The following is a 12342-nucleotide window of genomic DNA, read 5'->3' as shown; positions in this document are numbered from 1 at the left end:
CGATGTTCACAGGAAGAAAGTGGCATCGAAGAAGCAAGTTGTTACGAGTTATGCAGATTAGTTCTTCCAGTCGGCTGCTACTTGTTTTTTTTTGTTCATTTTTTCAAGAGACTAATTCTAACCGAAGGTAGCATCCCGTTTCGTATATTCTCGTCTCCGCCCACAAGTACTCTCGCGCGCGTATTGCAAGTTACGAGAGTGGCTACTCTTTCTCATCCGTGGATATCTCTCGGTACCGGTGTGTTTGCTCTCTATAAGATTGACACCGTACAAAATGTATACGCTCAGATGCAAAGGAAGAGAAAATATACTGTCCTGAAGAGCATTAACGAGTCTTGCGGAACCATAAACTCAAATAATTTCCTCCTCGAGTTCCTTCGCTTTTTTTTCTCGCTCCGTGAACAGGGACGCGGTGGCATCCATTGTTGAAGCCCATTCCTTTGCATCAGGGACAAGAATACTCCCGTTCTTGCAGATAAGTCAAACAGAGCCCACCGTGAAAGGTCAACCAACGTGGAAAGTCATGGTGCAAAATTTAGGTTCTGTCGCTTCGGACCCATTCGTTGGCTCACCCTGCCAGCGAAACCGCCCTCATGTTTATTTTTTCTTATTTTTTCTTGTTCTTCCTTTTTTTCTTTTGTTTTCTTTCTCAGAAGTTATAGCATAGGCTGTTTCCTCAGGGGCATACCCTTGTTTGTTACTTGATTTACCGCTTCTGTCCATATCTCTCATTCTTTCTAAAAGATTCGGGTAGCAGGCTCGATTTATAACCTCTCAAATTGTTGCATTGAGAATCGAACTTTGTGTATGAACGTTTTTTTTTTTTGTCTTCGCAAGTGATAGTTTACGCTAAGGGATTCACTATGAGTCGTATTGGAGTCCTTGCCCTGGTGGATGGTGATCGCGGGGTCAATAACCAAATAAAGGCGCCCCATCCTGCGCCTGCAGATATTTTTACCTCACCAAACCACCCAATCCTCTGCGGTCCTCTCCCAACTTTCCTTTCCTACGGCACCTACTCTGTCATTCTGATATACCGCCTCATTCATGACTTCCTTAACTAAACTTCTTCCTCTCAACTTCGAACACATATCAGCTACACCAGTTCTATGAAATCCCCATCGCTTTCTGCCCGCCTCTCAACGTTCACTTTTTCTCTCTTACGCTCGCTGCGCGGTCATTAGTGAGCGTTACGCACTGCATATTGATGACGATATGAGCGTCCAGCAGCCCCGAAACACACCGAACAATGTCTGTGCGACAGGCTAGACGGAGGTGTTATTGAGGCGAAAGCATCAAATGGCCCATTGATCGAAAAAGCCGGCGTCTGTAGCAGCAAAACGGCTCCTAAATTCCCATTGGCTGCGACGCTACGTCACGAACGCGCCTCGACGGAGCCAAGCGGGCGAACAGGAGCGCCTGCTGCGGCGATGGCGCGCCAGGTGTTGCGTGAGGGAAGAGGGCATCACCGGCCTTGGTAGCCGCTGCTGCTTCTTCTTCGGTCTCTCGTCGCATAAGACGTCGGTGGCATGCCGCGTGCTTGATTTCTCAGCAATATAGTCCGAACGATTCCGGTCCATAGGCAACACGGTAATGTAGAAATTCGCACCAATTTAATCGCTAAGCTCCATAACATACCCCGCAGCAAACCTCGAAAACATCCTTCACAGCGAAAAGCTCAAAGGACCACTCAACGGCGTTCAATTGGACATTAATGCTTTCGCATTCACAACTCCTAAGAAATACCCGGGAGTCCTCGGGTTTTCTTAGGTAGGACGTTGTACCAAACGTCTTTTTTGTTGTTGTCGGCCTGTAAGTCTTTACGACCTGTAAGTCTTTACATTCTCCAAAAGTATGTTGTAGCGGCAAGTACGTCTCAAGCTTAGGTGGCGCGTGGCGATCGCGTTCTGCAACGTGGTTGCGCGGGAGCATGCGCTCTTTCCATCGACGCCTTTGTATCGGCGGCGAAATTCTGACCACCACCGGCCACAAAAATGGGCGAGAGAGCCAAGGAAAGTTATTAACTGAGGTTTTTAGCGCACGAGAAGGGACGAGAGACAGAGGCAAGACGCGTATAGCTGCCATGCACCGCATACTACGCGAATGCGATGCAGTTTCACAAGAAAAGACCTCGTGGACTTAGGAGTTTCGGTGAGCCTATCACACATCCTACTTCGCCAAAGACTATGTAGTCCCAACAGAATCAAAGGGCCACTAGCATCTTCAAATGGTAGAAAACATATTGAGTATGGCGTAGTGACTATATCTCCTTTTCGGCGTCCTTTGTAGAATGCCTCAAAAGAACACCGCGACCTTGCAGTCGACCTATCGACCTTGCAGGTCGATGGCTTTAGATTTAGGACATAGACGACAGTTGGTTGGCCATAGTACCAAATGGCCTCTATGCTCCAACTACGCTATAACAGGAAAGGTTGCGGAGTGCAATTTTAAGTGGAATGTTTTTACACCAGGAGGAACGGACATTCGGTGTATACGTCTTAGCACATATTGGTTATTACATACAATATAAGCGGCCCGATATAAAGGAACTGGAAACAGGCAGTCTATCAGTGCAGCAGAAAGTGCCTTACTGGAAGCCCTGTATATATACGCCATGCTGAAACGTATGGCTAGGAAAATGAGAGTTTGTACGAGTTCCTTGAAGAAACCCGACGGCATTTCCGATACTACATTGAAGGTGGATGATGCAAATATGTTTGGAACTTAATTTACAAGTCGTAGCGGCAGTATTTCAAAAATGAGCGGATGAGTAGCCTTCCGGAGTAAAGATAATCGGGAAGCAAGCTGTTTGACGAAAAGGTGAGCTACACCAAGGCCTCCCCTCTCGAGGGAAACAAAGAGGTTGTGAACTCCAAATATGTGTAGCAAAAACACGGTGAAATGCTTTCAAGCGAACCCGAGAATAGTGTAGTACTTGCAGACTATACATCGAACGGGCAACAAGGAACAGGTCACAGAGATCGGTGCGTTTAAATATCGACATCTTCCCCCCATGTCGGGCATTTGCTTTCCGTTGTACTTCTGTAACTTCTGTCGACCAATGGGGGCTGCTGCGTAAGCACTATGAGAGCGGTACTCCCAAACACAGCATGTCATCGTTTTATTGAATCCCAGCCTGCTTAGATGGCGTCGTACGCCATTGTCCAATTCAAGACCATGACCTTCACTCAAAATTAATGCTAGCGCCATGCACGGTACAAAACTGCTGCGTAATTACAAAAGCAGTCTCCACGTTTTTTTTTTTATCAGTGTAAAAATATTTCAGATCATCTGTATAGGCAAGAACACGCACTGCGCTCCTGAAGGGTACGGCCGCCAAAGCAGTTTCAATTACAAACAAAACAAAAGTGGGGATAATGGCCACCCTTGTCTCATTGATGACCGAAGACGAAACGACTCTCAGAAAGAACCGTCGACTAGTAACTTCGTCGAGCCATTTGCATAGCAAATTCCGACATCATTCGGGAGATGCGATTCAAAATTTGCTTGAATCAGAACATAAAACAAGAATGGGTGACTAGCTATGTCAAACGCTTTTGGCAAGTCAACCTGAAACATTGCTACTTGCCCAAAAAGTTGTTTTTATCATTTTCTCTCTATCACCTATCGCATACAATGGCCCCTCCTCTAGTACAAGGTAGCCGAACGGAGATAATCTCTGGTTAACCTACCTGTCTTTCCTTTGCCTTTCTCTCTCTCTCGCTCCCTCTAGCATAGACCATGTCGTGTTCATTAGTCTGAATAGTGAGACGTCTGAGGGTGACCTAGCATTAATCCAATTACTTGCAGACGGTTAGCGAACATTGTCTTGAAAATATTGTAATCCACATTGCAAAGTGAAATTGGATCAATATCCTTCCACTTTTTTGGAGTTTAACCTTATCATTATTCTTTGGTATGAGAACAGTGTGTCCTTCATAGAGTGTCTGAGGTAGATAACCTATTTTGTATGCTTGTCAAAATATCTTTACAAGATACGATGCTAATATCGAACTGAATTAGTGGTAATACTCAGCGGTAAGGCCACGAGGCCCTGGAGTTCTTTCCTTTCGCTAGCGACGAAATTATGCTTAAAATCGAAATGATTAGCGACGAAATGAATAACGTCATTGTTCTTGTCTCTGCAATTAACGTCTTCTTGGCTTAGCTAAGACATGATAGAAATAAGCTGCTTAATAATAAGCATCACTAACATTTGGCTTATGCCCTTGAAATAGGTTTGTGTAGTGCACAGCAAATCCTTTGGTTATCAAAGCTGGATCGCTTACAATAGCACCTTTATATTCTATGCCCAGGATTCGCTTCGACGAGGCATACCGTATTTTATGTCCAAGCGGGCGACTGCACGGCTGATCCTTCAAAAACCGACGCATCCTCTTATCTGAGTACCTCTGTACTTTTCAGAGCCCAGTGCCTGAAATAGTGCCGTTACGACATGAATATCCTCCATATACTGGCCTGGATACACATTCAAGCTCGTGTAGCTCATGTAACAATTTACACAATACTTTGTATTTTTCTTCTCTTGAAACGATTTCACAGGCGTCTCTTCAATTGCTATCATTTTAAGCTCTTGCTTAAACATTTCCCACTGCGAATATATCAGCAAGTACTTGCGTTTTGATTGATTGATGTTTGATGTTTAATGGCGCAAGGGCCAGGTATGGCCAAAGAGCGCCACGCTAGTGGTGCGTTTTGACATATCGGCTAATAGTATGGGAACGTGCTTGAAGAAAGTTTTGTGTGAAAGCAACAAATTATTAAGCTCCTACAATTTCCAACGCATATGTAAACATTTAGACCGACGTTTACCAACACGAGCAGAAACCAGGAAGTGCTCACTGGAAAATACAGGACGTCCATAGTGTACCCATAGACGTACGGCAGAGCATTTGCTGACACACAATAAATACGATCAAGCCTCGCGTTTGAGGCTCCTTGGAAATGCGGATAGCGATAAGAACACTTCTCGTCCTCACCAATATGCGCTATTTGAATATCACGCGCAAGACTTCGTGACACATCGGCACTAACATCATGCCGCTCCAACAGCGACGATCGGTCACTTCAAGCATACACAGAAATAAAGTCGCCAAATTGACTTAACGTGCTACCCGTTTTAAGTGATGTTAATACACAGGTGTGACGCGTCGCGCTATAGTTGCTTCCTCATAAACAGCTTACGCCCGCCGAATGAGCCAATCACATGGCTTACGCATACTTTATACCCCTCCAAAAAAAAGCTATCAAGGCTGCTTCTGTATCTTCATAAATTTTACTTCATCTACGTCACTGCCACGTTATAAATGTAGCGGCTCACTCTTTCGTCGCTTACTGCGTAAGCCACGGACATGCAGGGTACCAAACTGAAAGGGAAGAGCACTCGCCATTTCGCTATGTCGGTGCCACGTTACAAGCTGCGCCTCTTCTGATATGTTGATGGCTCCTTGACAGGGAGCTAGGCTGTATCGTCCTGCATTCTTCGCGGCTAGTGCAGCAGCCGAGAATTGCAAAGGCTGGAGTCGCGCATGTACTGCCCTCGTGCCAAGCTTTTTTTCTTCAAGTTTTATTCATCAACGATGTCAGTTTAACAAAAAAATTATATACAGAATTAGCACTACACAGGGAGCCCCAAAGTTAGAAACTGTCAGAAGGATTTTCATACATGAACAAGATGAAAAAGAAACGAGATAGAGATCAAGCACTGGTTACGGTGGCTTTACAGACAATTTGATAGAATAAGAAACAGTGTGAAAAAACAAGAATATAAAACTGCTTAGTAAGACAAAAAATTGCGAAGATAGCTTCTGTATTGAACTACCAATGCAAATTTACAATACAATACAAATACGAGTAATAGAACATGTAGTGTAATAGCTAAGTCAATTATGATTACAATCACAAAAGTCAGTGGTTAGGATGAAGAGAGTTGGTGCATAAAGCATTTCTTAACTTGATTCTTGAATATATGCTCTGTGGGGGGTGATTTAATGGTATGTGGAATAGAATTCCCGAGTTTTATTCCCGCAAATGTGATAGTGAGCTTACCGTAGTTGGTGCGCACTTTCAATGAAAGACGATTATCGAGTTCAGAGAACCTAGTATATAGTGTTAGTATTTACAAAAGTTTTGATAACAAAGCCATCTATATCAGCACTATTACGAAATAACTTACAGATCACGACTGGTAACTTGAACTGAAAGAGCTGATGAAGAGGACGAATGTTTAAACTGCAATAAAGTGCCGTTGCATTGGATAGGAAATGGCTGAAAGTCATGAGACGAAGCGCCTGATTCTGCAGGCGTTGAAGTTGGCTGTAGTGAGAGAGGTATGTGTTACCCCAGGCTGATACTCAGTAAGATAAATGGCTGTGATTGTGTGCATGATAAAGGGAATGGATAATGTGCGGCTGAAAATATGAGCGGGTTTTGATTATGGCACGTATTCCAAAAGAAATCCTACGGACAAGTGACTGCGCATGGAGATTGAATTTCAGATGCCTGCCTAAAACTACGCCAAGAAACTTTGTGCTATCTGATATTGGTATTAAGTTGTTGCCAAGACACACAGATATAGATTTCGAAATTAGTGTCGGGAAGGAATGAAAAACCATAAAAAACGTTTTTAACGGATTGACGCGCAACACGTTATTTCGACACCAGGAAGTTACATTATGCAGATCAACGTTAACATTTCGCTGTAGCTCGTCGACATTATTAGCGCAAGTAAAAATAGTCGTGTCGTCTGCATATAATATACAGTCGGTAGTGGTCAGAACATTAGGTAGGTCGTTAATAAATAGTAGAAACAGCAGCGGGCTAAGGATCAAGCCCTGAGGAACGCCTTGATATATGTTCTTAGCAGATGAGAGTATGCTTTCAATCTGAACAACTTGAGTACGATTGGTTAGGTAGCTAGAAATAAACTGAAGTGGCGGGCCAGTTATGCCGTAAGATTCAAGTTAATGTATTAGAATTTTGTGAATAATGGTGCCAAAAGCTTCTGTTAAATCTATAAATACACTTCTAACCAACAAGCTTTGGTCGATTGCCTTCTTGACTTTATCGGTGAAAGTTAGAAGCGCAAGCTCAGTTGAGCAACCCTGCCAAAAGCCATACTGTTTAGGTCATAGTGGATTAAATTTTGCTAGGTAGGATGATAAACGTGCATAAACTAGTCGTTCAAATATATTGCTGAAAAATGAAAGAATACAAACAGGCCTGTAGTTATTCCGAAGTTTACGACTGCCTTTTTTGTAAACAGGTGCTATTTTACCAACTTTCAGAGAACTGGAAAACATGCCTGCTTTAAGCATTTTGTTGAAAATATCTGCTATGATAGGAGACAGTTCACTAGAAACTAACTTGATACGAGATGGGTGAACAGAGTCTAGGCCAGGTCCAGTAGACCTAAGCGAAGATATAACGGGAATAACTTCCTTTGCATTTTTAGGTCGCAAGTAGAAAGAATGAAGGTGACGAGGCAATGTCGGTAATGGGGGATCTGTTTGAGAACCGCAAGTACTACTAAAATACTCACTGAAGGTATTCGCGATATCAGCTGGGTGGCGGTATGTTCGTGTCTCAGTTTTTATTTTTGTTCGATGCTCACGACATTTATTACCTAAGAATTCGTTGATGAGCTTCAGTTGCGCCTCGTAATATTGCCATTACTCAAAATCTTGTTCTGAAAGTAATCTCGTTTGGCACATTTAGGTGCTGCTGCAAATGAATCAGAATATTTTTTGAAACGAGATTTAAGCTCGCTGTTAAATTGCTCACAAAATACCCTCTTGTGGAGCCGATTTTCCTTCAAGATACATCGAAGTAGCGCTCTCGTGACCCAAGGTGTTCGAGGGGAACTTAAAAAACGAGTAATGATAGATGTAGTAGTGGATTAATGAATTCAGCGTCTAACTTCAGCCAAGAACAACTGATAAGCCTTTTCAGCGGAAGATTCACAGAGTACTGCGGTCCAGTTATTTGACTGTATCATAGAGATAAATTTTTTAGGGTCAAAATGTACTTTCTCTTTCTTTTCAGTCGATTTAGAATTTTCTGTACCTAAAGTAAAAAATATAGGTTAGTGGTCGGTTACACTGTGCTCGATGACTCCTCCTATATTTTCTGTAGTAAAGTGATCAATTAACGTATTAGATTCTGCCAAGTCACATCTAGTTGGAGAAGTAATTAAACAAGCAAGGCCATAGCTATGAAAACACTCGAGGTAATCAGAACATGATGGAATATTAGGGTCGATAATGTTTGTGTCTCCGCAGATAATGACATTTTTGTTTTCGTTCGCAACAGTGTGCAACAATTTTTCAAACTGTAGATAAAACTCAGACTATGACGACGATGGTGAACGGTAAATGCACGCTAACACTGTGTTCCGGCCATCAATTGAAAAAACACTCTGATCAAATTCTAACCATATAGACACGCAGAGCAAATTAGAAAAGGCAAGATCATTGCGGCGTTTGTATGGCAATTACGATTTGATAAATATGGCAGATCCGCCGCCACGTGGCGTAGCACGATAGCAGTACTCTGCATTGCACTCTGGTAGCGCATATAAATTTCTATCGTCCAGTGACAACCATGTCTCAGATAGGCAGATAAAAAATAAGTTGTTATTAATAATATAAAGAAATTCTACGAGGCCGTCATAGTTTTTTTTTTCGTAGACTACAAATATTAAGATGTATCAGCGATAACTTGGGAGTTTCATCACTGAAATATTTTTTCAGGATCCTGACAAGAACACATTCTTGCTCAGGTTTAAGATACGCAGCCGCAAACACTAGTGAGCGAGGGGAAACAGCAAGATCACCCGCACTAGAGATACGGTAGACACGGCTGTCATCTATTTTTCGCGCCTTGATACGCAGTGGTCTGTGCAGAGGTGCTTCCAGCCTCTTGCTTTTTTCAGTTCGAGAGCTTGTGCGAACAACCGCTTTATTTCTTGCGTGAGATGTTCTGATCCTTTCGTGGAAACCCAAGGGTCGCAGCGGTCAAGCGAGCCTTGCGTGCCTTTTTCACGAACTCAGTTTCTTTTTCTCGGGAGCAAAAGCGTGCAAAAATATCTTTCTTTTTTGGCTGGTACACGATGTGCAGTATCGACATCCTCAGGAGCGATTTTGCATCTTATAGCATCACCCAACCGCAAGACAGCTTTCACCTTTGGTTGCAGGGACGCCTTTTATTTCTACGTTATTTAGTCGGGAGTACTGTTGCAGTTCAGAAACCCTGCGTGCCAAGTGGCAATTTTCATCTTTCAGAACCCTGTTTTCAACGTCAAGATCGGTATTCTGCTTCTTAACCGTCTCGAAAAGTTCATTGAACACGGTAAGGCTGTCACGCATCACAGCAACCTCAGCACGTAAAGCGTCCATTTCTTTTGCCAACTCAGCACTGGTCGGCATTGTGTAAACAGCGCGCAATTTGGCAGCAGCGGCTGCGGTATACACAGAGAAAAATATGGTTGGAAAGCAAATGAAAAAAAAAATACCAACCTGTGGTAAAAGTAGACTAGCGAATTGCTCGCGACCGCAACCGCTGCTGCCAAAAGTGAGCGACTGCGCCAACGATGCTTGTTTATACGTTGGAACTTGGCTGGTAGAGGGCAGACGCAGCAGACCAGTCACTGTCGTGACGAAACGGTCAGCTGGGCACCGCACGTGCAGAGGTGACAGCCTTTTTTTGCTGCAGCTTTTAGATTGATCCGCATATGCTGTCCTGTGGTAAAGGTAGATTAGCGACTTGCTCGCGGCCATGACCGCTGGTGCCTACACTAACTATATACGTAGCTCTACCGAGAGGAGGGTCGCGTTTTGATGATGGTTATGACTTCTATGCGATGGCACATACCCACAAATGGAGAATTTGGCCCTAGAAGCGGGCGGTACACATCGTGCCACCGCCAACCACCACTGGTTTCTAGATTACAGCGTATACCAACCAAACCGGGGGATCAGCCAAGAAGCGGCCGGCACATTTAAAGTAAGTCGGATTATGAAGAAATACAGACCAATAAAATGCTTGTCACACTGCAAAGCACAGCTGCACGAGAGAATACGCTTGTACAAGTTTTCTTTATACGCCAAATACGCAGGAATGAAATGAGCCTATTTAGAGCGTTTCGTTAACCACCTCCCAGAGGCTCCGCTTCACATGATCTCTAAAGTTGATCTGCATAATGTTTTACAGCGAATCTGTCTATGGCTAGGATCCCGGGATTGTTTCGCCTCTGTCACGTCGACAGAAAACCTAGTGGGCCGATCCCGGCGGCATTGCAGGGTCAAGAGCAACAGCTCATACCCCCTGTAAGGCAGGTGCGTGAAGCGACCATACAGCGCAGCTTTAGTTTCAATACGAAACGCACAAATAAAGAAAAAGAAAAGTCATAAAACCACATGATCGTATACGAGGCGCGCGCACTTTCGCGTCGATCAATGTATGTTGCCGCCAAACGTTCACCGGTGGTCGTTGTAGGAGACCTTAGGGTAGACATCTCAAAACCGGAAACAAAGCAGTGAATCACCTAATATCGTAAAACAGTTTGGTCTCGGTTAATTCAACGATCCGATTTAATCAGCGACCGTACATGGCTCATGCATAGATTTAAAGTTGGCCAAAAACATTTCTCAAGCAAGAACGGAAGAGATCCGTATGTATCATGGCGACCACATAATAGTTATAGCCGTAATTTCAAAGTAATAAATAAAACAAAGGTATTGCAGAGTGAATTGAAACGTGTGTTTGCGTCGTATGTCACTTTGAAGAACAATGTGCGTAATGGTATTACAACATGGGATCAGTGTTTGAGAAGTTACCTTAGCATTAGGCGCAATATATCTACAGCATCGCTGACCAACGACGTTCACAGGAGTGGATTGGTGGCGATTTCTCTTTCTTTAGAAAGTTCTCGCAACGCAATCTCGGACACCATACACCGGCGAACTTCGAAACGACTTCAGGTAACTGAGCCGATGACACCTATCACTGCAATACATTCTTGTCAGTCATTAGCAGCAAATATTAGTGGCATTTAGTTGAACTCGCCGCTTCTCGTGCTGCCTCCTGTAAAACTATTGTAGGAAAACTGGCACAACTCTTTAGAATGCGAGTGCAAATTAACTTCCCCTTTTCGATGACTAAGTGTCCTCCAAGAGGCGCCGCGCCAGGTCGCGGCAACATTTGGCGGCGTTAAACACGTGACAAAATCCTTGATATCAAACTCTTCAATGCACATATCAAGTTTCCATATGAAATTACAGACACACTTCGATATTTGTATTTGTCTGTGGCAGCCTGCTATCGATTACACTGGCGTAGCGGGCTCTGCCCCGACTTTCATCCACACATCGGCCGCATCATCACGATACCATTGTTATTCTATAACACAGTCGATGAAAAAATAAATTTTTTGAAGGTTTTTAAACCAAAGAACATAACCTTCTTGTGTTGCTCCTACGTTCTTTAATTCTTTCAATTACACAATGTTTGTTTATGATAATAATAGTGCAAAGTTATTGCACTTTTCGTTTTCTATATGCCTCCTGACTGACGCCTCCCCCACCGTTGGCACAAAAAAAAATCTAACTTGAACGACGTTATAAAAGTGTTTATCGATTTCCACATTTGTTCCACGACTTCCACGTGAGCGAGCAGGCTTCTCATGGGTGCCCTGGTAAACTTTGGGAAATGAACCGATAGGGTCATTAGGAACGCGTAGAAGGACGTGGACACGCTCTCAGCAGCCGCTCCGCGCTGAATTATTAATGAATCGCCCTTTCTACAGTTGTGGCTGTTCCACGACGTCCCGAGGCGTCGTATTAAACCAGGGCTATCGACGTTACGAATCGCGTTTTCCATGAGCTAAACTTAAAGCACCAGTGATGCTTCTAACCGCACAGCAACAGTGCGCAGATATCTGTTACGCTAGCGGGGCAATCGGTCTTACGCTCTAAGAAGCAACGTCTGCAGTATCCGAATAATTGTTAGATGTTCTCATCGCGGTGCTACAGTTCGTGTACGAGAAACGTGGTAGCTGCGGGATCTGAATTGGTTTTGACGTCTTTACATTCTTCAACGTGCACCTAAAGGAAAATACACAGGCCCTTTCACACTGGAAAGGTGAAAGAGGTACTATCTTTTCTTTACGCACTGACCTGACGGGGTGGTCCAATGACTATGGAGTTGGGCTGCTGAGGTCGCAGGTTCGATTCCGCTCGCGGCGGCCGCATTCCGACAGAGCGGAATAGAAAAGCACTCGTTACTGGTCACACGTTCCAGTGTAAAGTGCGAGGTCACGCAGAA

The 12342-nt window shown here is 43.9% G+C and overlaps 1 protein-coding gene across 1 annotated transcript in view; it reads right to left on the bottom strand.

The window, feature by feature from the left end:
• The window catches only part of LOC139057456 (uncharacterized), a 97603-nt gene extending 85261 nt beyond the window's left edge, over positions 1 to 12342 (bottom strand). The window contains exon 1 of the mRNA XM_070535772.1: positions 12195 to 12342. The gene's annotated coding sequence lies outside the window, so the exon portion shown is untranslated. The remainder of the gene's footprint in view (positions 1 to 12194) is intronic.

The sequence above is a fragment of the Dermacentor albipictus genome, chromosome 3 (genome assembly GCF_038994185.2).
Source record: "Dermacentor albipictus isolate Rhodes 1998 colony chromosome 3, USDA_Dalb.pri_finalv2, whole genome shotgun sequence".
NCBI classification, from domain to species: Eukaryota; Metazoa; Arthropoda; class Arachnida; order Ixodida; family Ixodidae; genus Dermacentor; species Dermacentor albipictus.
The sequence above is the reverse complement of the archived record's forward strand: the minus strand, read 5'-3'. Positions and strand labels throughout refer to the sequence as shown.